Source organism: Sardina pilchardus, chromosome 12, assembly GCF_963854185.1.
Source record: "Sardina pilchardus chromosome 12, fSarPil1.1, whole genome shotgun sequence".
Classification (NCBI taxonomy): domain Eukaryota; kingdom Metazoa; phylum Chordata; class Actinopteri; order Clupeiformes; family Clupeidae; genus Sardina; species Sardina pilchardus.
This window is the reverse complement of record NC_085005.1, coordinates 30,584,755-30,589,754: the sequence shown is the minus strand read 5'-3', so window position 1 is coordinate 30,589,754 and position 5,000 is coordinate 30,584,755.

Genomic DNA, 5,000 nt, shown 5'->3' with positions numbered 1-5,000 from the left:
TTCACGTAAACCTGAACTATCATTAACAACAGTCCATAATCAGACAATTAAGTAATTACACACATAAAGACAGAAGACTTTCAGCAATCATACACATATTGGGATGTGTGTCTTACAAAGCCATCTCGTGATTGATGGCATCTGAGCTTTAACATTATGAAAAATACACGTCATAAGCATTGCATTTAATCCTGTAATAGGGAACAACAATAACATGTGTTCTCTGTATTACTGTAACAATAACAGCCTAGATTTACTCAGGCTCATGACAGAAATGATGAAATATGGTGAATGCATTAGCCATCCACTTTAATGTATTTATGAGACATTATAATGCACTTATGAGACATTATGATGCACTTATGAGACATTATAGATGGTGCTTTAATGCACTTAAAAGGCATTTTAGATTTAAGCTTTAATTCAAGCACTACATACAAAGATGCACCTGTAAATATGCACAATATCCAAAGAAGTCTTTTTGTTTTTACAAACCCGTTAAATATACTCTCAAGGATTAAAGTACATATAGACAATTGCACTCTCTCATGCGCGCACACACACACACTCACACACACACATTTGGATAAAAACACAGCACACATCATGAAGATATAAAAGCTGCTGTGCTTCAGCCAGCACTAATGGCCATCTAGAGGATCTGGGATTCCCAATCCATCCCTCTGAAGGAAACACACACACACACACACACACACACACACACACACACGCATACACACACAATGCATATTACTGTCTAGCAGAGGCCAAGGTTTATGTGTGCGGCGACCCACCGCACACAAGAGCATATTCAACCAGCCAAGACCAGGCAGTGCGGCTTTCTGTGTGTGTTGTACGGTACTGACACGCATGCATGTGTAGATGTGTTTGTGTGTGTGTGTGTGTGTGTCTGTGTGTGTGTCTGTGTCTGTGTGTGCGTGTTTTTACTGACCACAAAATGTATCTTTCTCTCTCACTCTCTCACTCTGTTTTTCTCTCGCTTTCTTTTTCTGTGCATGTGCATGTGCTTGTGTGTGTGGTGTGTGTGTGTGTGTGTTCATGTGTGTGTGTGTGTGTGTGTGTGTGTGTGTGTGTGTTTCTATGTGTGTTCACCCATGTGTGAATAACAGACGCCAGAGGCCTGAATTTAGCCAGCATGTAAAGTCGAGCCATAAGAAACAAAATAACCCAAGCCAGTGTTACAGTGTTACAGACCACAACACACACACACACACACACACACACACACACACACACACACACACACACACACACACACACACACACACACACACACACACACACACACACACACACATGCACTTAATTCATGAACACAAAAGAAAATAACTCAAGCCAGTGTTACAGACCACAACAGGAGACAGCAAGCACATCAAAAATATATACACACACACACACACACACACACACACACACACACACACACACCTAACTCATAAACACAAAAGGAAATAGCCCAAGCCAGTATTATAGACCACAACAGAAGACAGCAAACACATCAAAAACTCTCTCTCTTACACACACACACACACACACACACACACTCATTTACACACATGCACCTAACTCATAAACACACACGTGCACATTTATTCACACACTCTAACACATGTTCGCCTTCTGACAGTAGTCTGACAAGATTATTCTCAGAGTCTGGGAGTGAAAGAGTGAGTGAAAGAGAGAGAGAGAGAGAGAGAGAGAGAGAGAGAGAGGGAAAGAAGGAGAGACAGACAGAGAGAGGGAGCAATTCACCCAGTGTCCATTAAAACTGACGAGTGCATCGAGGGTCTGCATTATTGCCTCACTTACAGCCTGCAGTCTCCACACACACACACACACACACACACACGCACACACACACACACACACAGGGAGAGAGTTTTCTAGATACTAGCTGTCTCACATTTATACATTTGCACAGTCTCTGGACACAGCGTTTTATTACGCTTTAAGGAAAGTTCTCATGCACAAAGACAAGGAGTTTTATTATGTTTCAAGGAAAGTTCTCATATACAAATACTTTTCCTCTCCTCTGCTCTTGGACTAGTGAAGTGAAAGTATTTGAAGTGGAGGAATTGTCATTATGGGTATAGTTTTCGTCATTACTAGTGTACTTGAAGTGGAGGAATTGTGATTGTGGGTAGTGTAGTTTTCCTCATTACTAGGTAATTGAGAACAGTCTTTTGCAACAATGTTATCTTTACTGTTCTTGTGTTTCAACAAACTGATATAGCAAAGAGGGGGTCTTTCTCTATCTCTCCCTCTCTCTCTCTCTCTCTCTGCCTCTCTCTCTCCTCCCCTCTACGTGTGTGTGTGTGTGTGTGTGTGTGTGTGTGTGTGTGTGTGTGTGATCAGTAAACAGATGCTGAGCTGTAGTGACACAGCTGCTAGTGCTGAGGCAGGGAAAAAAGCAGGTCAAGGTTATGAGCAGAGAGCCCAGGACATGGTCATCGCCCCTGGCAACACACACACACACACACACACACACACACACACACAAATGCAGTCGCCCGCATACGCACACACACACACACACACACATGCAGTCGCCCACACACACACACACACACACACACACACACATGCAGTCGCCCGCACACACACACACACACACACACACACACACACACACACAGTTTCTCTGGAGCCAAATAAGTTTGTGTGTATGAGGACCACTGCAGGTTTACGGTTGTAGAAAATGTGGCTTCAATTAGAACCGGACCTCAAACACTAAAATACAGACTTAACATCACACTCTGTTTTTCTTCATTCTCTCTCACACACACACACACACACACACACACACACACACACACACACACACACATGCAGCATGCACACACAGACACACAGGCCATCTGAGGCTGGTTGTGTGTGGTCACTCCTTGTGCATTCTAGAACTTCTGTGAAGTGCTGTGAGTTTCTGATGGAAGTTTTATTGCAAGCTGTGCATATGTGCCTGTGTGTGTCCATGTGAGTGTGTCCGTGTGTGTGTGTGTGTGTGTGTGTGTGTGTGTGTGTGTGTGTGTGTGTGTGTCCATGTGTGTCCGTGTGTGTGAGTGTGTCCGTGAGTGTGTCCGTGTGTGTGTGTGTGTCCGTGTGTGTCCGTGTGTGTGTGTGTGTGTGTGTGTGTGTGTGTGTGTGTGTCGTTCTGGTTTAAACTCCCATCTCTCCCCCCCTTCCCCCCCTGGACTTTTCCCAATACAGGATTACTGCCCCTGACTTCCCTCTCCTCCACACACACACACACTCCTCCACACACACTTCTCTCTCCTCCACACACACACTCCCCTCTCCTCCACACACACTCCCCTCTCCTCCACACACACTTCCCTCTCCTCCACACACACTCCCCTCTCCTCCACACACACTCCCCTCTCCTCCACACACACTCCCCTCTCCTCCACACACACTCCCCTCTCCTCCACACACACACACACTCCCAGTCTCCGTGCTGTGGTGCGGTCAGCGCTGTAAATATCCAATAGAACTGGAACAGCGCAGGAATGGGATGTGCCTAGCAACCTGCTAGCACCCTGACCCAGCAAGCCTTATCTAAAACCCCTAAACTAAACCCCCCTAAACTTAAACCTAATCTTACAGTTTTTCTCAATTGTTAACACACATTTTCTGAAAGCATGCCTCATATTCTCAGAACTCTACACACAAATCCAAAACAACACACACAATGGGCAAAACTCCACAATTCTCCTGCAAAATGACACTTAACCTTCAAAACAATGTAATTTCTCCTCAAAATGCTCTTTTGTTCTCAAGAGACACACACAAACCATCATATATCAAGACATTTATAAGGACCAGTTGAACACTGAGGTGCTCAGTGTAAAACACTGCGATGAATTGAAAACACTTCTTCTCCATTCATTATAATGACTTGGGCCTTTTTCTGTTCAGTGTTACACTACAAACAGTACTACAAACAGTAGATAAGCTGATACAGTGAGTTGATATGCTTACCCTATCAATATTTTGAAATATCTCATTGATTTCTATTATTTTTCTTTGTATTTGCGGTAATGTTATGCCGTTTTTTGTAGGACAATGCTCATGATTTCAGTTTCCTGTTCAGGAGACAGAAGCCCTTGTGTTGGTAATCTTTCGGCTGCCAAACAAATAGTAAAATACTGTAAGCTGTGTAGGAATACACAAAGTAGGATTACAGTACTTTCCCCAAATACTTGAAACATACTTTATTTTTACAGTCCTACAGAACAGCCCACAGGCAATACTGTACTACTGTGCTACTGTGCTCATTGAGCTGTATTGTACTGTCCGGTACTGTACTGTATTGATACGCAGCACTGCAATGTTCTAGTGGCTCGGATCTCATCAGAGATAACGGTCCTTGGCCTCCCCATCCTCCTCCTCTTACTCTCACTCCTCTGGCTCTGCCTCTGCCTGTACTACTACTGTAATACTAAAGTTCTGATTGCTAATTGTAAGACTGTGTGACAGGAGTTTGCCCATCTGATGAGTCAGTGTGCATGGTAGGGCAGTTAGCTTTAGAATTTGAATGGCAGTGTGTTCTTTGTGAAAACAAGCGATTTTCTTCATGAAAATTGTGTCTAATGCACAGAATTGTGTGTAGTGTTTTGAAAACAGTGTATTATAGAACTGCAATTTGAGTGTAAAGCAGAAATTGTGCTTATAGTTCAGCAGAATCGGTTCAGGAGGTTGGTGCATGAGCTACATATTATGAGAATTGTGTCTCAAGTACCAGAAATTGTGTGTAAACAATTGAGAAAAACTGTAATCATAGTCCCACACCATGTCTAACCATAAACCTAACCCTGAGGCAAGCTAGCAATGAACTTAAAAGCCAAAGGGAATGGCAGTGGTGATAAAAGAGTGGTCAGTTTTTATCAGATGACAGACAGAGTACGTTCACATTGTCTCCTCTCTGGATTAAAACAATACAGTTTCTGTGTACAAAACGCCTGATTGTCCGTGTTGAAACG